Here is a 24,097-nt window from a genome sequence, read left to right as displayed (position 1 = left end):
TAGTAGTATGACAGCATCAAAGGGACCACGTAGATGGTGGCCCTAACTCATAGGCTCGCACGAATGCAATAGGCCAAAGCGCTGAAAGAGCAAGTAGACATAGCGCGACACAGAGAAGTAGTTTTGAAAGCACGTGTTCAGCCTTGGATCGACGAGGCCTTTGTCATCATAGCATCAATTGAAGGCAAACTCATGCAGATATAGGGGATGTAGGAACAGATCCAGGGAAGCAGTTCCGACACCACGGTCTTAGAACAATGAGTACAGGAGATTCAACAGGCAGCTGCTCAGTGCGTTTCCAACCTTGCAGGCATCCTAGCAGAGTTGGAGGATATTTGCGTGAAGATATCCGCACTGATAGAGTGACTCAAGGGTGAGTCACGATGTTTGTGTTGGGGGCCTGTTGGGCGCGAGATCCCCCAAGGCAGGTTCGGGGCTTAAAGCCCAAGTTTTTCCTAAGTCCATTGTAAAGACTCCACGATTTGTGGGCGTAGAGTGCGAAGTCATAATAGAGTCATAGGGTTGTCTGCCCTTGTTTTTGTAATGTAATATCAATTTGAAAGATCTACCCATGGTCCGTGATCCATGGGATTGTATAAATAGAGCAAGGCTCTAGGTGTAAAGAGACAACATCTAATCTAAGAATGAATCTCTGAAGTAGTAAGTCAAAGTGTAAGTCATGTCTTTCGGGTCATAGAGTAGGGTAAGGCTTTGCAACTGAGTGCACAGAGGCCTAATAGTCTGCAGCTGAGTGCGCAGACCCCCGCAGCTGAGTGCGCAAGGCAGGTTGAGTTTATAACTGGTTGAAGCATTAATAAAGAGAAGTTTTACCATAATTCTGTGTATCGTTCCCGTTTTGTGCATAAAGTATATTGGGTTTACAAATTTACTGTTTATATGTTGCGTGAACTTATATGAATGCATTGAGTAAGTAAATCTATGATAAGTATCTGTGTATGTGAATTTGACTAACATTTATAAGAAAGACAAGTAAGATCTTTGATACTACTAAGGGACTTAGCGCAGCTCGCTACCTTAGTAGCGCGAACAACCTGTAGTTCCTGGTTAGGGTTGCACAAAGACAAGTATAACCAGGGTGCAAAGGCCTCGAAGGCCATGAAGTGTGCGAAGTGACTTGTGCGAGGGTATTCACGGTTGGACTAAGTCAACCCCTTAAAAATCTCAAGGGTGCGGAAACCTAGTTCCAGCATGCCCCCATACTGATTCGGGTGAGACCTCAGTCCGTGGTACAGGATTTGTTTGGCTAATTAAATCTGAACCTGGGTCAGGCCCCAACAAGCCAACACTTCACTTGTCACAATATGTATTATTTGTATTTGAATGCTTCCTTGTGTTGCTTCTTTCAACAGAACTCCTCATGCATCCATACCATGCTATTCTAGAAGCACTTGCAAGTAATATCACTCAAGATGAGAAAAAATCAACGTAAAAATATCTTATTCTATCATATTTCGTGCAATTTTTTCGGTTGTGGTTTAACAATGAAATCATAAGAGGAAGAGGGTGTTGGAGAAAATGTAACTAGGTTCAGTCTTCATAGATGTAATTTTGATATTTGTACTTATTCAAGAAAAGAGATTATTTTTATTATTTTTCAATAAGTTTCTTGCTCATTTAAAATAGGTTAAGCATATTTTGAAGTGCTTCTAGAGAGTCAAAGTCAAAATGTAATTATGAAAAGACCCTTTTAGGGCATGTTACATCATGTAAGTCATCATACAAGGTGAAGGAAATAACTCCAAGCATGGTCAAATCCTCTCGTAGCACCAATGAAGTCTACAAGTAGCAAAAGCAATGAATAAATTTTGAAATATAATGTAACTACAAGTCGTCTTTAGGGACAGTCATGTCGGCTTCAAGGAGGAGGGATAGACCTCTATAAATAGAGGTTTTCCACTCCTCATTTGGAAACACAATCATGTCTCTGAAATCCGCAAGAAAGGAGGACGAAGTAAGACGAAGAAGAAGGTGAGATAGAGGGCTACAAGGACAGCATAGGAAGGAAACAAAATAGAGAAGGGAAAAAGGTGAAATCTGAAGCTACTACAGCCACACGTGCAAAGAATTCAAGGATAGATATGTGGCCATAACAACAGCAAGGTTACAGTAGTATTTTTTGTACGGTTTGGGCTAACAAATAGGTCAACAAAAGTCTCCTACTCCATCGTTGAAGGTGGGCTCACAATCAAAGGAAGGAGGGAAAAATATGAAGAAGAAAAGGATTGTTTCTAGGGTTAGAAACAATCACACATGCGAGGTTCTGGAAGGGTTTGACTGCTATTTAGGGAAGAAGTATAAGAAACCTCCTTTAGTTGTGTATTAAGGTCCACAAGGTATCCAAAGAAAGGTGAATAAATATCCCTTTATAGCGAAGAAGAGAAGCCCTAATATTCTAGGGTTTCCTAACCTAGAAGATAAATTGTTGGAAGACAAAGTGCTGAAAGAAGTGTCGAAAGATGTGTTGGAAGTGACAGTGCAAAAAGAGGAAGGATTTGACTCATGCTTGGAGGACATCCTAGTCAAGGGTCTAGGGTTTGGTAGTTGTCCAAATAAGAATATTCAATAAGAGAAAACTTACAAAGGGTTTCCCTCTCAAGAGTGGAGAGGGTTTGTCCCTGGCAGAGAGCCAAATTTGTGTTCTTTTTATTTTGTTTTTGGTAGCAGTTTGACAAAGCACACACATATGCACTAATAATAATAATAAGAAGTATAAGCTAAATAATAAAAGTAAAAGGACTTCACAAATTGTTATCAAGTCTCGGAGAATCATCACATCACTACTTTTCCCTAGATTCTCTAACATGGTTTTAGAGCAAAGGTGACACATCAAGGAAAGGGAAACTCAAGAACAATCAAGCATCTACAAAGTTGAAGCATCAAGCTTAGAAGGCTCAACCACCTCAGGAAAAATAAGGGTCTACAACTCATCATTCATAAAGGAAGGATACAAAGCTAGAATAAGAGCCTTCTATAAAGGCACATACCAAAGAAGAGCAGATCCACATCAAGCTACAAGTCTTCAACAGCCTCATCCACTTGAAGAAGGCAACTTGAAGGACAACAAGATCCAGGAAAGACAAGACATAAAGCTTTCAAGGAGTAATCAAATCCATCAAATATCAAAATCTATCAAGCACTTATATGTCCCCTTCTGAATATACGTAAATGTCATTTTGCAAGGAAAGCAATAAATTGGTAGGCACCAATAACTTTCTTGCATGGAAGAAGAGGATTGATCTACCTCTCAAGGAGAATGAGCTCCTAGAATATGTCAAGGGGAACATCGTTGTCCCTACTAAGGAACAGAATCAAGCCTTATCCAAGTACAATAAGGATGAGACAAGATCTCAAAGGATTCTGATAGAATCAATCAAGGACTCTCTCATTCCCTATGTATCCAAGTTTGAGACATCAAAAGAAATTTATGATAAGCTAGTAGAGTTATTTGCGATATCCACCACCAGAGAAATATTATCTCTGAGGAAGGAATTATACAAGATAAGGATAACAAAGGAAGGAATAGCTCCTTACTTAATGAAAATCATTGAGATGAGAGATCAAATTCAAGAGCTTAGGGATGTCATGTCTGATAGAGAGATGACAATTGTTATACTCAATGCTCTACCTGAGGAGTGGGGAAACTTTACATCAAGAATTTATGCCAAGAAGGAAGCAATCACTCTCAGTGATATGTGGTCTCTATGAAGAACAGAGGAGACTAGACTTAAGGCAAAATAAGATGTGGGATCAAAGAAGGAACAACTTGCTACCATGGCCAAAAGAAAGGGTAAATTTGGCAAGTTTGGTCCACGAGAACAAACAACAAATAAATGTCCAAGATCCAATGTTTTGGATGCCAAGAATATGGACACTACAAAAGGAATTATCCCAAGCTTAAGAAGTACAACAACAACAAGAGAAAGAGAGAAGAAGCTCATATTACTCAAGAGGTGGAAGAGGAAGCAAAGAAGAAAAAGAAGAAGAACCTCCAGATCTCTACTATGACTAGGTCAAACTCTTTTCTTCTAGACTTATTTCAAAGTTTTGAACAGAATATGAGCATGTAGGAATAATATAAATTGCATGGCTAGAATCACCCTCTAGGATCTAGCAGCATGATGTACATGGAGTTCTAGACACTCATTTAGATGTAGCATTTATGAGAAGAACAAAAATGCATAAGTAGGAATATCTTCTAGAATATGGGAGAATGGCAAATATATCTCAAAGATATTCATGTAGAAGGAACATATCTAGAATAGGACCTCATATATGATGGAAGAAAACTTGATCATGATAAGAAACTTATAAGAAACTTATAAGACCTAAATCATCAAAGGTAGGAAACATTTTCAAGGCAAGGATCTTTAAGATCCTATGATGAAATATTCAAGAGAAGGTTCGTGAACCAAGGCAGATGTCTCATTGGGAATCCCACTCATGGGATTCAAGAAAAGGGATGATATGCAGGTAGGCTAAGATGAAGAAAGAAGGGATACACCAAAGAATGATCAAGATGAGGTCTGTATGCATTTATTTTTAAGTCATGTCATCATTTGTATATTATTGAGTCATGGATATAGTTCTATAACATGATCAAGCATGAAAGGATCTCTTTCACCAAGAACATGCTCAAAGGCATGTACCACGATGTAATGAAGGTCAACAAAAGAGAATGCTCACATAAGGAGCATAAGATTGGTGACTAAGAAGCAAGAAGAAATGTTGACAAGTCCAGAAAGAAAGTGATGAAGGAATGCTTCCACAAGAAGCATTAGGTGGTTGACTGATCTATTTGTGAAGAAGCAAATGAAGAAAGAGATCAAGCATGTGAAGAACATCATGATCACCAAGAATCACTATCTGACAAAATGCCTTGAAATATATCTTCTTAAAGAAGGCAGGATAACTCTGATGAAGGAAGAAAGGACCCTTGACACCTATGAAGGCTTTGGAGATATAAAAGGTGTAGATAATTGATTCTACTCTCTAAAGATGTCATAATGAAAAAGCCATCCAACAAAAGGAAAAACAATGTTGAAGCAATATCAGGATGAAGTCATGATGGGATACTAGGTCAAAGTATATAACCTAGCAAGTATGATGGAGCATCCATGAGGAGAGCATTCCAAATCATGGACAAGATGAAAAATGAGAAAGCAAGATGAATAGAAGAACTTGATAGTCACTTTCCATGAAGTAATGACATGACTAACCAAACAGGAAAGTGATGGATGGATGGTGCCTTACCGAGAAGAAGTTTGATCGAACACTTCATGACATCAAGAAAGGAAGGAGATCATGCAGCTGAAGGACCCATGAAGAAGAATTTGTTGATGAAGGAAAGAGTCCCCAGTTAAGGGGGAGCTCTGACAAGTCTCTAATCATGAGGGAGTTTTAAATCACCCCTAATTACAAAGGAGTGACTATTGTGTTTTCCATGTCATGGGTCATAACAGTCGTAAGTCTAGATGAAGGCCATGAATGGAAATGTAAACATAACATTCTTTTCTTCATTTGGGAAGAAAGAGTGGGAGGATTAGGTAATCATCTAGCATTTGATACTCTATGAGGATGTGTAGGGCATCAAAGACAAGAGTAAGCAAGAGGACATATATTCATTGAGGGCTGGGAGCCCAAGATAAGAATAGTTCTAGAAGGTCATACTCAAGAACACTCAGGTAGGTATGTACCTTGAGTGACAATGATGAAGGTGTCTATAAATCATTGGTCTCGCCAGCATTATGGCTCATCATATCGTAAAGAGATGGAGCTATTAGTCAAGGCCTTGCACTATGACAATGTTGATGAATATGATGCTATAACGGATGGATTGCTAATCTAGTTTCTCTTATGTGAATTCTTCAATATTGAAAATTTCCAAACACCTCGTAATGTTGTATGAATATCTCCCTAGTTAAGAGGGATTGTTGGAGAAAATGTAACTAGGTTCGGTCTTCATAAATGTAATTTTTATATTTGTACTTATTCAAGAAAAGAGAAATTATTTTTATTATTTGTCAATGAGTTTCTTGGTCATTGAGAATAGGTTAAGAACATTTTGAAGTGCTTCTAGAGAGTCAAATTCAAAATGTAATTATGAAAAGACTCTTTGAGGGCATGTTACATCATGTAAGTCATCATACAAGGTCAAGGAAATAACTCCAAGCATGGTCAAATCCTCGCCTAGCACCAATGAAGTCTACAAGCAACAAAAACAATGAATACATATTGAAATATAATGAAACTACAAGTCGGCTTTAGGGACAGTCATGTTGGCTTCAAGGAGGAGGGACAGGCCTCTATAAATAGAGGTTTTCCACTCCTCATTTAGATGCACAATCATGTCTCTGAGATCCGCAAGCAAGGAGGACGAAGTAAGATGAAGAAGAAGGCAAGAAAGAGGGATACAAGGACATAATAGGAAGGAAACAAAATAGAGAAGGAAAAAAGGTGAAATTTGAAGCTGCTACAACCACACGTGTGAAGAATTCAAGGATAGGTCTTCGGCCAGAACAACAACAAGGTTGTAGTGGTATTTTCTTTATGGTTTGGGCTAACAAATAGGTCAACAAAAGTCTCATATTCTAGCATTGAAGGTGCGCTCACAAGAGAAGGAAGGAGGGACAAATATGAAGAAGAAAAGGATTGTTTGTAGGGTTAGAAACAATCACATGTGTGAGGTGCTGGAAGGGTTTGATTGTTATTTAGGGTAGCAGCATAAGAAGCCTCCTTCAGTTGTGTATTAAGGTCCACAAGGTATCCAAATAAAGGTGAAGAAATATCTGTTTATAGCAAAGAAGAGAAGCCCTAATATTCTAGGGTTTCCTAACCTAGAAGATAAAGTGATGGAAGACAAAGTGTCAAAAGAAGTGCCAGAAGATGTGTTGGAAGTGACAGTGTAGAAAGAGGAAGGATTTGACTCATGCTTGGAGGACAACCTAGTCAAGGCTCTAGGGTTTGGCAGTTTTTCAAATAAGAAGCTTCAATAAGAGAAAAATTACAAAGGGTTTCCCTCTCAAGAGTGGAGAGGGTTTGTCCCTGGTAGAGAGCCAAATTTTTGTTCTTGTTATTTTGTTTTTGGTAAAATTTTATGAAGCACACAAATATGCATTATTAAAAAGAAGAAGAAGCATAAGCTAACTAAAAAAAGTAAAAAGACTTCACAAATTGTTATCAAGTCTTGGAGAATCATCACATCACTATTTTTCCTTAGATTCTATAACAGAGGGAGCTTATAGATGCAGGGTACAGTTCTAGGAGATAAGGGGCTTTGTGTTGATCACTGAGAGTGAGATTTTCTCTTTGCTGGAAGAGAAGGCCCAATGGAGGGCATAGGGTGTAGTCACAAGGAACAAGGCAACCCACTATTGATTTTTGATGTACTATGCGCTAACTGGGAATGCTTCGGCCAAAAGGAGAATGTAGGGAATGCTAAAAAGTCTCAAGGGAGGCTTCACTATCTACCATTGGTGTTTTATGTGCTCAATTGGGAGAGAGGGAAAGTCTTCTGCAATTTGGAAGAATAAGGATGGTCTGAGCCTTGGGAATATGCTTTGCACCTAGGATAGAGAGAAAGATAAGCTTGGGCATAGGGCACAGTGTTAGTGGATGAAGGGGTTTGAATAAGCCTTGAAAGTGCACAGTGTGATCTCACTAGCCCAGTGGGAAAACTTGCAAAGTCGAGAAAATGTCTAAGTCTGGAGGATGAAACATAGGAAAACACAATGAGTTAGGAGTAAAATAAAGTGCGACGCATACCAACTCATCAGTAAAAATTATACATGACCCAATAATGAGAATTATAAATTAAAACACCAGCTTACAAAAACTCTCCAAGTATGACAGACAACATGTCTGCAATTGTGACCAAAAGTTTCGTTTTATGACTGGAAAGGGTACTAAGACCATGAAGTGCAGTATAGATGTTCTTAATGACCCGATGGCATAAGGATACTTGAAACATATATATTAACATGAGAAAACACTTTAATACCAAAAGTGACTCTTGGTATGGTGATAGGTAGGCTACAACATTCAAATGTAGCAAAATGTCAGAAGGTGTTGTAACAACGACAACACTTGGCAACACATTGTGTAAAATTCAACTTCTCCATTGAAGAATAGCTTTTAGTAAAGGTTTAACCCTTTAGGGAGTATTATTTCATTGGTCATATTTCCTTTGATTCCCTACTTAACTCGGTTATATGCACAGTTTCCACCATTCCTTCCCTTGGTCTAACACAAAAAAGGTTATGCTATATCACAATTGTTTTAATCTAGGAAAGGGTAATATATAATTGCAAGTTTAAAATGTTCAGAGTACAATGATTCATCTCCATTGTTTCTATGCTACCAGAATGCCTGTTTAGTAACTCGATGGAGTCACTGTAGGAACACAAGCATTACTTCACTGCTAACAGGCTTGTTCGGTACCCCAGCAAAGTTATTTGCTTCACCTCCCTGTGCAGGAATCCTTTCTCTTCTTCACCCTATAGATATCTGTCTATCTATATATATATATAAATTGTGCCTTGGCACTTGTCATTTCAATGGGGAAGAAGTGGGATCCCGACTTATTGAGAGCATAAGAGGTTATTCCTTCAAATACAATTATATTTACCTCTCGCATAGGTATACTCGATATAGATTTTCCCCTTCTCCTTCTCTACTTTATTGAATAAGCATGTAAAATACTAAGTAAATTTAACACCAAGTTGAGGAGTGGGGATGTTAGAATAGATTCTAGTGTCATAGCTTCACTCAAGGTTCTCTTCTTAAATGTATCGTATTTTCCATCTAGACCTTACTTGACCTATGGAACCTTCCTAAACAAACAAGGATAACTAACAGATAGCTAAGCGTTGCAGTTGTCACATTCCTTATTCATTTTTCCACATAGTACTTTAAGGACATATACACATTCTCACATAAGGTCTTATTTATATACAATGACCAAAAGCAATGGGAAACAAGACAAGACATGATATGATATGAAAAACAAATGATAAATGACAAATGACAAATTGTACAAAGGAATGTAGCTTAGATATGCTACTGAAAATAATGCTTGAGATCTTAACCATTAATGGGAAGAGAGTCAGTCCTCCCATCTAAAGATTTCAGTTTGAATGTGTTATGATTGATCTTTTCTTCGATGGTAAATGGGCATATCCACAGAGATTGAAACTTTGTGTGTTTGTCTTTCACTTCATGGGCTTTATCCCACTTCAATGCTAAGTCACCCAAATCGAAATTCTTAGTACCTACAAATTTCTTATCGATCCAACGCTTGATACGGTTGGTGCATGACAAATATTTTTTTGGCTTTGTGACTTTCTTCCTCAAGTTTAAGCAAGATATTCATCTCACTTTGAACCAGGAGAAAAGGTTTTCCTTGAGAATCTTAAGAGAGTTGCAAGGTTTGGAGATACATATTCAATATCAGGATAACTTATTTACCTTATTCAAGGAAGTATGGATAGGTTTTAAGAGAGGGCTTGGGAGTTATACTGTCATCCCATAGTGCATTCATCAAAGCATTGTGCCAATTCATTTGTTCATAGAAGACGATTTTCTTGATTATGTCAATGAGGTTTTTATTAGTTGATTCTACTAGATTGTTTCCCTATGGGTAGTTATTTAATGCATGCTTCAAAATAATACCATTTTATAATGCAAACTCATAAAGTTTCAATGAATAAAAGTAAGTTTCATTATCAAATACAAGAAATTTTGGAATGCCAAACTTGGTTATGATATTATGCTTCAAAAATTGTATGACTTCCTGATCATTAACTTGCCTTGAAGGAATTGCTTCAACCCACCCAGTAAAATAATCTATTTATGTTAAAATGTATCAATGTTACTTCAATGAATATGAAAATATCTCACGAATAACATCTAGTCACCACTATTGGAAATGTTCCTCTACTGCTATTGACAATAGCGGGGTGGCCAACTTATGATCTCGACTAACACATCTTTGAAAATTTGGGCACTTTTGGGCATAAGCATGGTAATCCTTAAATAAAGTAGGCCAATAATAACCAACCCTCATTACTTTATGTCCATTTGGATAGCTCGCAAAGTATCCACCTTCTATTCCATCGTGTAAATCATTTAATACCCTTTCTGTTTCATGAGGCTCTAGGCATCTTAGCAAGACACCATTATGGTGCTTCTGGAAAATCTCCCCATGTACAAGCTAGTATGATAGAGATTTAAGACAAATTTCCCTCTTCTATTTATTTGATAAATGAGGGGGTAAGGTGGCATGCTCCATATATTTTCATATATTGGAACACCAAGATGTGGTTGAACTTGTCGAGGGAAACTTCTCAACATTGTACAACTCTATTTCTTGTTCCCATCTTGAGAGATTTTCTTATAGAGATTACCTTGCTTTTGCTGCGAGTCGACAAAGACCGTGTCCCTTAATAATTGAACTGGTTTGAACTAGAAATCATATTTTTGTAAACAAGTCATCTAGTTTTCCCTCTTCTCATCAAGCTCTTGTTGCAAAGAAAGCATTGTAACTGCTAGATGATGCACATATATAATCATGTGAGATTTGAGGATATAGGGATTCAAATTTTTAACTGCCTTATATGATGCATAGGCTTGCTTATCAATGGCGGGGTAATTCAACTCTGACCCTTGTAAACCAACACTCATAAAATAAATAGGTCGTTCATTTCTTTCACTTTCCTTTTGTGTTAATATGAATGTGATAGATGCATTAGAAGCTAAATTATGTAATAGGAAATACTTTCCATAATATGGTTATATAATGCAAGAGAATTGGTGATATCTTGCTTGATACGAGCGAACACATATTTCTCCCTTTTGTCTCATTTGAAGACAAAATCTTTGTTTATCATATCTTGTAGTGGCTTGACAGTTTGTGCATAATTGAAGATGAAATTACGTAAGAAGTTAATCTTCTCCAGGAAAGATTGCATAGCTTTCTTGTTCACAAGAAAAGGGATTTGAGCTATAGTCTTGACCCTTTCTGGCTCAACCTTAATTTTTCTCTTAGAAATGATGTGTCCCAAGAGAGTACCTTTTGACACACAAAAGATGCTATTTTTTGGATTCAAAGAAATCCCATACTTGTGACATCACTCAAATATCTGCTTTAGGTGACACATATGGTTTGATCTTCCCTTCGAAAATATTGTTACATCATCTGAATAGACTACTATATTTTGTCCAAATAAACCATAGAATATGATGTCCATAGATATTGGATATGTAGGACTGAAATTAATAAGCCCAAATGGCATATGATGAAAGGAAAAATGCCACCGACTTTGTCCTGAAGGTGTTTTTTAGGTGATCCGGTTCTGCTATTAGCACCTAATTATATTCAAAGAATCCATATAGTAACGATAATGTCTCTGACCCATATACAGTTTGGAGTATCTGCTCCATAGATTGAACATGGTAGTTATCTTTATCTGATGCCTGATTGAGGTTGCATAAATTGACATAGGTGTATCTCACTGGACTTTTTAATAAAAGGGAAAAAAATTGGAAACCCAAGTAGAATGTCTCACTTTGAGGATGTTTCGGGCATCCAACAACTTCCTTAACTCCTTTTGGAATATGGCCTTAAGCATTGGATGAACTTTTCTCAACTTTTTTTGAGATGATTTCACCCCATCTTTAAAATGAATGACATGCTAGATAATATGTGTATCACATATTTAAATCATTATATATCCATGCAAACACATCACAGTACTGTTTGAAAAGAAAAATAAAAGATTCACGTTCTTGTGGAGAACAACATTGATCTTAGTTGACTCAACTCCTGGATTTAACCAAGATCTTTTACTTCCAAGATGTTGTTAGAATTGCATTTAAAATAGCATAAGTGAACATTTATACATGTTGTAATGAAAAAGGAACATGACAAGAATCAACAACATAATACACAAGACATTGATAAAGGAGTTTGTCTAGGAGGGACTACATCTCTGGGCCCCATTGTCAAGATGGTGTAGGCCACTGCATTAAGTGCTGATGTACATGCATGTGTTTTCTCTATCATACAAGGAATATGCCCTCACGGAGGAGTGGCTCCAAGAGATGTTCCACTGTAGGAACTATCATTCAAAAAGGACTCTTATCAGTATGACATAATTTCACATATGATAATAATGAGCATCCCGCCAACATAGCATCAAAGGGATCTTAATTCAGACATACATGGCGACAACATGAGTATCCCGTCAACATGACGACAAAGGGATCTCAAGAACAACATGACAAGAAGTACATCTCACAGATGATTCCGCATCACATCAAGCAGGAATCATGAAACAAGTAAGAAAACAAGATCCAACATCAAACATCAAACAGGGATATGTGCAACACAATGCATCTCATAGAAAAAAGAAGTACATGAACACACTGCATGTACCTCACATCCTGGGGCCATCTAAAGAAAAGGATGTCAAACTGCTAAAGCTGGTTGTACCATCAATCTTGTGGTGTTGAATCTCATGGAATGATTGCTCGCACGTTGAATGCTGACACCTACACTCCACTTTGAAAAGTGGAAAAATGATGCAACGATCAAATGGAAAATCTAAATGCACCATCAAATTTGTGGCATCGAATAGTGCAAAATTGACTATAAAATTTCTGAATTCTGAGAAAGTGAAAATCTGGGGCTTAAGGAATCTTTTAGATTCCCCCTAGATTCCTTAAAGATTCCCTCCTCCATGTCGTCTGAAAATATGCTGCTCAGATCAAAATTATGATTGTGCCATCAGATTCGTGTCACTGAGAGGTGTAAGATCGACATAAAATTTGTCCAATTTGGACACTACAAAAATTTCGCCCTCTTGGAAATTTGGCTCAATCATGGTTTCGCCTGTGCTTTTTCTAGAATCATGGTTCCACCTGCAAAAAAATTAAATAAATGTGCCTCGGTTTCCATGCTCTCCTTGTCCTCCATTCCACTCTCATAACGGGGTTCTGTTCCTCTGTTTGGCTCTTCCATTCTCCCCCTCCTTGCTGTGGAAATGAACTAAGCTTAAGTATTTTACATTGGGCGAATAAACCAAGGAATAGGTCGTTGGCCTAATGGTAAAAATTAGGAATGAAAAGCATGGGGTCAGGGGATGAAATCCCATCCATGCCAAACCTGACACATTTCGTTTTGTTTTTCGCTATATTTAAAATGGCGCACATTTATGGGTAACCGTTACATGTTTCAAATGTGGCACAATTTGTTTGAGCCGTTATGGCATGTTGTATTAAATGGGTTGCGTGTGAGGGTGCCTGGGAGGCGGGTCAGCCACACCGGCCAGGTGGGTTCAAGCCCCACCACCCTCGGTTCATACACGACACATGTTTTAGTGTGGTGAGACGTGGGCCGGGTCCACCGAAGGTGGCCCACCCACAGCCCAAAGGTATTTCATTTAATGTGGTTGGGTCTGGCAGTGTCATGGCCACCAGCCCATTTAAATATATTGTTATATGGTGTGGTTGGGTCGACGGGGGTCATGGCCCATCAGCCCTTTAATAATTAGAATTTGTTTTTAATTATAGTTTTTGGATCTGACGGAGGTGGTGGGGGTCATTTCCTGCCACCTATTTAATATTTTTTTTAATGAAAATAGGGGTGTTTTTCAAATCTTTCGAAAATAAGGGATATTGGGAAATTTAACGAGGCCACAATTTCGCCCACTTTTGAGAGCTAGATTTCATGCCCCGGGGTTGGTCAAATTTTAGGACACTTAAAACCTGCCCCACAGCCCAACTTTGACTGGCTCGTTCTCCCTCATACGAGCTTGGATTGATGAACCGTTCGCATCATTGTGATCAGGATGATAAGATTTATGCTTTGTTTCTGGTTTGAAAGCATTCTGATCACTTCGATATTTGAGCTTTCATAAGCCCTCTTTGTCCTGTGTGTCTCTTTGGAGCCACCTGGATCAATCATCCTCACTGAGGAGCTTTTGGTCCTCCAAAAGCATGAAAAATAATCTACAAATTCTTTGTACCTTGTCTACATCACAAGCGTCCTGAAAAGGTCTTGCTTCCATCTCCTTCACCTTTGTTCTTCAAAGCCTTAAGCGATGAGCCGACACCTGCAACCTCTGCAACTTGTAGTACATTGTTTTGCAAATTCCATGCTTGTCTTACATGACCAACTAATGACCCAAGCATCCCATACTTGCCACGATTTTATAACACATACTCAGTGGTCAAGTTTACATCAACATGGACACAATACCCCAACGATGAAAACAAGGCCAACATATTAGTGTTGCTTCAACAAGTGATGAAAAAAACATCATCACTGCAACACACGATTTACAAAAATAAGGCCGATCATTATTGTTGTTTTGACAAGTGATGGAAACATGGCATTACTTTCATAGTTTATCATGAAACACAAAATACGACCAGACATCATTGTTGCTTAAAATGTGATGGAAAACACATCATCACTTTTACATCTTAAAATGCAACAAATGATTTACAAAAGCACGACCATGACAAGCTAACATATCTAGAAACCATTTTTCACTTATCAATGCGAATGGGTCGCCTCCTTGTGGCAGTTTTTCGTGTCGAATAACTGCTTCATCTGGTTCATGCACTGACACTTTGTCTTTAAGGCGCTGCTCTGGATGGAGCCTCCAACATGTGGCTCTTTGATGGCCACCTCTATTGCAATGACTGCAATACATCTTCTTCCTCCAGATCTTCTTAACATGTTTCTTCACCTTCTATTGAGAGGATCCTTCATGCCTCCTCCTTTTGTGTGCTGCTATTATTTTCCAACACTTAGAAAATGTATGGTTATGTAGTCCACAAAAGGTACATGTTTTATGATGCCATGTTTTATGTTCATCTATAACCACATGATTATAGTCAAAATGAACATTCGAATATCGAAACTGGTTATAACTTTCCTTGTCGTATTTGGTGTCATTATGGTGATGAGAGCTTGCCTTAACCCTTTCCCTGCAACAGGCACTACCATGGGATGATGGGGATGTGTTCCCATCATTCTCTTTCTTTGATTATTTCGATGATGTCTCGGAAGAATCTGACACCTTCAAGCATTCTCCTTTGGTGTATCCCAAGCGTCCAAATCGAGGTCTCTGCTCAACCTCCAATGGTTGAGTTATCCCTTGGTTATTAACACCAAGTTCTTTTTCCTCCTTGTACCTCATCCTGGTAAGGAGCCTCATGTTTGTCCCTGTAATTGGGATCTCCAAATCTCCAACAGAAATCATACTATGTGAAGACGAAACTGAAAGGAAATCGACATCCTTTACCTTCCCTGTTGAATTGGAAAGAATTGATGAGGTTTGCTCATCATCTGTTGTTGGTGGTTCGCTGTTTGTCTTGGCGCATTCCCCAACTTCCATTCTGACATACCCAATTCCTACCTGACGGGGTAATTCCTCTACTTCAATGGGGTTGATAATGCCTTGGACATTAATGCCCAAGCCTTTTCCTTCATATCCCATTTTCTTTAATAGTTTGGAGCCAATTCCTGTGGTATGATTCTCAAAAATAGTGAAATCATCATCAAGAAACATACATGAAGATGGAGAACTACTTTTTACCTCACAAGGGTCATGCTGCAACTTTTCCAAGGCCTCGTCCTTAGCTTGCAGTTGTCATAGCAAACTCTATTTTTCCTCTTTCTCTTCGTGTAGAAGCATCTTCAATTCAGTGTTCTCCGTTTGAAGATTCTGGTGGTTGTGATTCAGTTCTTCCAGGGCCTCTTTCGTGGCTCGCAACTGAAGCTGTAATCGCTCCTTTTCCTCTGTCTCTTTTTGTAGAGCTTCATACATTATTTCCACCCTTTTGGAAATTTTGAGCATGGTCTCGTACATCACTTTTTCATCCTTTATCGCTTCACATTCCATTGTTCACGCTTGCAATTTACATCCACGTAAAGACCACTCTGATACCTAACTTGATCCAAGTTGACTCAACTCCCGGATTTAACCAAGATCTTTTACTTTCATGATGTTGTTATAATTGCATTTAAAATAGAATAAGTGAACATATATGCATGATGTAATGAAAAAGGAATGTGACAAGAATCAACAACATAATACACAAGATGTTGATAACAGAGTTCGCCCAAGAGGGACTATGTCTTCGGGCCCTAGTGTCAAGATGGTGTAGGCCGCTGCATTAAGTGTTGATGTACATGCATGTGTTTTCTCTATCATAAAAGGAATATTCCCTCATGCAGGAGTGGCTCCAAGAGATGTTTCGCTGCAGGAACTCTCATTCAAAAAGGACTCCTATCAGTATGACATAATTTCACAAATGGCAATAATGAGCATCCTGCCAACATGGCATCAAAGGGATCTCAATTTAGACATCATGGCGACAATATGAGTATCCCATCAACATGACGACAAAGGGATCTCAACAACAAAATGACAATAAGTACATCTCACGGATGATTATGCATCACATCAAGCAGGAATCATGAAACAAGTAAGAAAACAAGATCCCACATCAAACATCAAATAGGGATCTGTGTAGCACAATGCATATCATAGCAAAAATAAGTACATGAACACACTGCATATACCTCACATCCTGGGGCCATCTAAAGAAAAGGATGTCAAACTGCTAAAGCTGGCCGTACCATCAATCTCGCAGCGTTGAATCTCATGGAATGATTGCTCGCATGTTGAATGTTGACACTTGCACTCCACTTTGAAAAGTGGCAAAAATATGAAATGATCAAATGGAAAATGTGAAAGCACCATCAGATTTGTGGCATCAAATAGTGGAAAATCGACTATAAAATTTTTGAATTCTGAGAAAGTGAAAATCTGGGGCTTAAGGAATCTTTTAGATTCCCCCTAGATTCCTCAAAGATTCCCTCCTCTGAGTCGTCTGAAAATCTGCTGCTCAGATCAAAACTCTGACTGCGCCATCAAATTCGTGTCGTTGAGAGGTGTAAGATTGTCATAAAATTTGTCCAATTTGGAAACTACAAGAATTTCGCCCTCCTAGAAGTTTGGGTCAATCATGGTTCCGCCTGTGCTTTTTCCAGAATCATGGTTCCACCTGCAAAACAATTAAAGAAATGTGCCTCGATTTTTGCACTCTCCTTGGCCTCCGTTCTGCTCTACATAACGGGGTTCAGTTCCTCTGTTTGGCACTTCTATTCTCCCCCTCCTCAATGTGGAAATGAATTGAGCTTAAGTATTTTACATTAGGTAGATAAACCAAGGAATAGGTCGTTGGCCTAATGGTAAAAATTAGGAATGAAAAGCATGGGGTTGGGGGATCAAATCCTACCCATGCCAAACCTGGTGCATTTTGTTTTGTTTTTGGTTGTATTTAAAATGGCATGCATTTATGGGTAACCATTATATGTTTCAAATGGGGCACGGTTTGGTTGAGCCGTTATGGCACGTTGTATTAAATGGGTTGCGTGTGAGGGTGCCCGAGAGGCGGGCCAACCACACCGGACGAGTGGGTTCGAGCCCCGCCACCCTTGGTTCATACATGGCACATGTTTTAGTGTGGTGGGGCATGGGTCGGGTCCCCCGGAGCTGGCCCGCCCACAGCCCATAGGTATTTCATTTAATGTGGTTGGGTCCGGTGGGGTCATGGCCGCCAGTCTGTTTAAATATATTTGTTATATGGTGTAGTTGGTTCGGCGGGGGTCATGGCCTGTCGGCCCTTTAATAGTTAAAATTTGTTTTTAATTATAGTTTTGGGATCTGACAGAGGTGGCAAGGGTCATGGCCCGCCACCTATTTAATATTTTTTAATGAAAATAGTGGCATTTTTCAAATCTTTCGAAAATAAGGGATATTGGGCAATTTAACGAGGCCACAATTTCACCCACTTTCGGGAGGTAGATTTCATGCCCCGGGTTGGTCAAATTGTAGGATACTTAAACCTGGCCCACAACCCAACTTTGACCAAAACTTTGACTGGCTCATTCTCCCTCATACGAGCTCGGATTGATGAACCATTCACACTGTTGCGATCAAGACGACAAGGTCTACGCTCTGGTCCTGGTTCGAAAGCATTCTGGTCACTTCAATTTTTGAGCTTCCATAAGCCCTCTTTGTCTTGTGTGTGTCTCTAGAGCCACCTGGATTAAACATGCACCAAAGTTTACATTATTTGAATCTTATTTGGTTCCATACTTGGCTTGTTCATATGATAACTTTGAAATTTGAGGCTTAGTGTTAACTTGTCCTCTAAAGTAGTTTTATAGGTCATATAGTTTCTCCAGAGACACCACACCTTTTGGCATAGTATTCCCTTTCATTGCTTCAACTGCTTCCTGCAAAGCCTTATCGTACTCATCTTCTTCAATGGCCATATATTTAAACATGTCTGCATTGCCCATAAATTGCAGTATTCGTTGGTTGTTAGTAAAAGCACGAACGTTAGTTACGTTATTGGACACATTGGTTTATACATAATCTCTATAGAAAAATCATCTCTTAAAGGTTACATCCTATCATCTGCATTGGATAATGTATTCCCAACATCATTACAAATTTTATGAACAAAAATAATATTAAATGCTTTAAAATAAGAAATAAGTTTCCATACCTCTTGTTCGTGGAATTTTAGAGTTGGTGAAACACAGTGGATAGTATTCCATAGATGATGGGTGACAACCTTTGAATCACCAATTACCTTAAACACCTCCACCTTGAGGTCGATGGATTTATTTAGTCACAGTACAAGTGCTTCATATTTAGAAATATTGTTTGTGCACTATAACTCTAAGCGACATGAAAAAATGTACCACTTGTTATGTGGGTATATGAGAACACAACGAACTCCTGAGCCATCTTGAGTCCTAGAACCATAAAAATACAAAGTCTAAAAATTAGTAGCTATTAAGCTATTTCCTATACTACTACTATGTAAATCTATATTACAAGATTCATATGCACCAGTTGGACTACAAGGAAGGAGATCCAATGGTGTATTTGATGGAATGGTTGATGGTTGCACTTGATAACACATGTGATCAACGTCTAATTTTTTTTCCAAAATAATGTCTCCAAAGCCAATTGGCTCATATGACCCTCATGCGGTGTCATGGTATATTTCATGTAGGGCTTGCTTTCCACTCAAATTTAATTGTGTCTACTCTTATAAGGAAGACATAAGTGTGTCCAGTCTATTGAAAAATATCCTTATAGCTTACTGGGTCATTCTATGCTCAAAATTAAATCGTACACTTTTGGAATGTCTGCAATAACAATGTTAATGCGTTGTTGTACTCTATGGTCTGATGAGAAATGATTAATAACATTATGGAGTTCACCAATTTCATGGACTAGTGATTTGTCCAGTTGTATGATTCATGCATCTATTTTATCCCATTTAACATTGATTTTATTTACAACAGATAATGGAATTACATTTGTAGATGCACCCAAATCAAACAAACAATTATGGAAATTGTAATAAAGATTTCAAAATTTAGGAGGAAAGGGGGGCATAAAATGTTAGTGCTTAATTTACAACATTAACTATAAATTCGAGAATACCAATAAATTTACCTTACATAGTGTTATAGTCACTCCAACAATGCCCAAACTTTTTATGGATATCCCAAAATTTCGGGTCCCCCTCTACTTTCTTCAAGCCATTAATGTTATGATGTGGATTTCAATTGGTCAAGCCCCCTTGACCCATTCCTATCAAACCCTTCCTATTCTCGCACTTAAGAGTTTTATGCTATACTTGTTCTCCTATATTTATCTCCAAGTTTGATCACATTGATGCATTAGGGTTTACAGGAGTACCTCATGTAGATAACCTCACCCTGCATTGGTCCTCATCCCTTTCAAACTAATTAATCTTTGATCAAGTTGAAATTTTTATAATGTGTTATTAAGCATTATTTTCCCATCAACATGCTTTGGCAAGGGATGATCATATATTTGTAACGTTGGAGATATTCCACAGGTGTCCTTGTGCCTTCAAATGCATTAGCTTTTGGGAAAATGTTGTCATTCTCACACACGCTTGAAACCCTAAGTCATCATAACCAAATTTTTAATCATTTTCAGTCTAATCATGACCTTTAAAATGCATTCCAATATGCATTGGATATTATGGCTTCATGTCAAGAGGCGCACTACATAATTATCAAGGCTATTCACATGCTTGAGTATCAATCCCATCATGCATGAGAGATTAATTCTTTGGAGCTTTTTTCCTCTTTTACATATCCTAGGTTTATTTTTAAATCATAAAACTAACCTATTGATACATTCGGTTATGCAGGGTTGCAAACAACTACATTAAAACACATAATGCCACATACGTTATTATGCTAAGAACACCCACTAGCCCCAAAAGGTCTTTGAATGACGTGTTGGAGGGATATAACATTGGTGTAACAAGAGCACCCATATGCTAAGAAATCCAACCCATGCAACAACTAAGCAATGGTTCCACTCACAACCTACAAAACCCATACAACAACAGTCATGTTGACATACAATGTGATAAAAGCGTATCTCCATGCATGAGGGTATAATAATGCAACTTTGCATGTGTAGAAGCACACACCTAGAGATGTAAAGGCGATAGTGGTAATGACTTATAAATAAATACTTCACAAAAGGATCAAGTGAGTTCACCTTATATATATATATATATATATATATATATATATATATATATATATATGAGTTGATAATATTAATAAGGTGTGAACTTCAAAGAATAGTAAAGTGTGGAGTACGTTAATAGAAATGCACTAAAGTTGTCAAAGGGTTGCATTCGGAAGATGCGCATAATAATACAAGATGACGGAAGATCCACTATGGATTCAAAGGTAAGGATGTGCAACACAATGTCAACGACAAAAGTATATATTGTTAATGAATCAAACGCCTCAACCCCTTTACAGATTTTGCATAGTGATTTATGTGGTCCACTTCCAGTTATTTCATTCTCTGGCGACATGAATTTCTTAACTTTGATTGGTGATTTCTCTAAACACACTTGGGTATACTTCTTAAAACTCAAGAGTGAAGTATTTAACATGTTCTTTGCCTTTAAGGCCTTTGTTGAGAAACAATCTGGACATCAAATTCTTAAGCTAAGATTTGATAATGGCGGAGAATATGTTAACAAAAAATTCATCAAATTTTTCACTGAGCATGGAATTCAAATGCAATATACTGTTCCATATACTCCACAACAAAATGGTGTAGCTGAAAGAAAGAATCGCACCTAAAAGGAAATTGCTAATTGTATGCTTCAATCTAAAGGACTTAGTCTTAATTTTTGGGCAAAAGCAATTAACTGCACAAATTACATAGTAAATCACACTCCTACTAAGATTTTAAATAATATCACTCCAGAAGAAGCATGGACATCAATTAAACCAGATGTAAGTCACTTTCGTGTTTTTGGATGTGAAGCTGGGCCCATATTCCAGATGAGAAACATAAAGCTTTAGAACCTAAGAGTGAAAAATGTGTTTTTGTTGGATATTCTGAAGATGTCAAAGGATATAGACTTATTCCACTTAAGTCCAAAAATGTTATCATTAGAAGAGATGTAAGGTTTGCTGAAAATATATCGGCCTATGAGCCTAATTCAATGAATGTGAAACCTCTCTCTATCCCTTCTACTTCTAAAAATATTTCTTCTTCAGATGATGACAGCGAGGATAAAAATCCTCCTCCACCTTCTCAAGATCCTCCTTCAGCTCCTCATCTTCTAAAATGGGTCCATGCTACTCAGGATGCAACAGGTTCTCTTGCAGGTGATCCTACAGATCAATGACGTACACGTTCTCAGTTTGATAGAGCCTCTTCTTTACTAGCTCCAGCTCCAGCGAATATGGTCCTAACACCTTTGCAGAAGCTTCAGGCCATCTAGTTTGGGACGCGGCTATGAATGAAGAATATCGTTCATTATTAGGAAATGATACATGGGATCTTGTCCCTCTTCCAAAGGGACGAAAACTTGTTAGATGCAAATGGGTTTACAGAACCAAGTATGGGCTAGATGGAAAAGTTGATAAACATAAAGTTCGTCTTGTTTCTAAGGGTTTTTGACAAGTTGAAGGCATTGACTATACTGAAAACTTCTCCCTTGTTGTCAAAATGAACTCTATTTGCCTTGTTCTTTCCCTTGCTGCCTCTTTCAAATGGGAAGTCCATCAAATGGATGTTAAATCTGCCTTTTTGCATGGGGACTTGCTTGAAGAAATCTATATGGAACAACCTCCTAGATTTATACACATAAACTTCAGCCTTGTATGCCAGCTTAATAAATCTCTTTATGGTCTGATGTGCGTTTTGCATAAGTCGAGAAATAAGGCCAACAAAAAAGGAAAGGTTAGGATGGGTATGGGTCAGGTACAAAATTTTTCCTACAAGTTGACGGTATAAGGTTGCATCAAGTTCAGGCGAAGTACAAGTGACTAAAAGTTTTCCTCCAGACTGAAAGGGATAAGGGGATGGCTTATGGTCTTCGATGTGAAAGTGGTGTAGAAGATCACAGGCATACTTGGACTGGGAAAAGGAAATACCTTCCTTGTATTGCAAGACTTGAAGACCAAGAAAATAATGCAAGTGTCCTAAGTCTGTCATTTCAAACTGCTTTTTAAGGCTGAAATTCACATGGTTTATAATGTTGTGATCACTACCAGTAAGGATAATATCATCAACATAAAGAACAAGAATGATAAGACACTTACCCACTTTCTTGGTGTAGACTCAGGTTTTTTGTGGTTTCTGGGTTTTCCAAAGGTTTCGCCTTACGCTCTTCTGATGCTCAATTCATTCCGGCTTGAGCTTAACTTCGCATGCTCCTTTCATCACTGTCCTTTTAAAATTTACTTTATCCTTTGAATGGATTCAAAGATCCATTACGAACCTCTATCTTGTTCTTCTTCTCTGTGCAGTTCTTCAAAACTCTGCCTTCTGCTTCCGCTGCTCAAATGCCTCTGAGCTTTACTCTTCTGTGAAATCTCACTTAATTATTTCACCCCAGAGCTTCACTCTGTTTCCTCAATTGTATTCAATGACCCGTGATGATTCCTATGAATCATTCTCTCCTCTGCGCATTCTATAGAACTCTGACTGCAACCCCTGTTACAGAACCTACACCTTCATATATCATTCTCATTAAACATTCGTTTCACATACTAACATAGTTATGGAATAATCCATTGTATATATAAATATGAACAAATGATACATATCAAGACTCTCTGTCTCTCACAGGCCTGTTCTTCGATATTAGTGGCCTCCTCCCTCACTCTGACCGTAGGCTTACATTTATCCTAGAAAGTTCTGTTGAACTAATTCTTGTTCAAGTCCTAGATCTACTGAACTGACTCCTAAATGTTCTCTGTCCACTTTTTATTTCAATTAATTCCTAAAAGCTCTCTCTCATTCCTCGAATCATGAGACTGCTTTAAGAGTCCTAATTGACTTTTAACTCTTTATCATGATTAACCACTCATGTTCTCATTTATTTGAGAGAATTTACAACTTCCTCTCATTATCTAATTAATTTCTATTCTATGCACTCAAAAGAAAAATATTACATTAATTCATCACTTAGGAATCCAACTTCCTTAAAACACATGACCCCCTATGTTTACTTAATTACAATGATTTTCTCTTGGGTTGAATGCTCCTACATCAGACTCCCAAAGTAGAAAATATTCATGATCTCCTGATCATGTGTCTTCTGATCTTTGTTTTCTTGGATCCCATAATTTGTTTTGTAACTGCCCAAATGTCTTGTTCCTTTGTTGTTGTTGTACTTATGTTGCCTTTTGCTCCATGTTCTTCTCCTTGTAAATCAAGATCATACTCTGATTGATCATTTCTCTTGCTACTATAATTTTCCTCCCTATGGCCTATTTCATCATCAGCTGCCACATTTCTTCAATCTCTGTCTCTAGTTTATCCTTGGACTGGTCCATATTCTACTCCTTACTTCTTCCTCTTTCTCTTTGTTTCAGGTTTTTTTTTGTTGTCCACTAACTCTTCAAACTGTTGTTGGTTACTTTTACTTACTGCCTCCCTTTCATCCTTACCCTCTT

Source organism: Pinus tabuliformis, chromosome 6, assembly GCF_031772625.1.
Source record: "Pinus tabuliformis cultivar Carrire ecotype Pingquan chromosome 6, CPIR1, whole genome shotgun sequence".
In the NCBI taxonomy this organism is placed as follows: domain Eukaryota; kingdom Viridiplantae; phylum Streptophyta; class Pinopsida; order Pinales; family Pinaceae; genus Pinus; species Pinus tabuliformis.
This window is presented reverse-complemented; position numbering follows the sequence as displayed.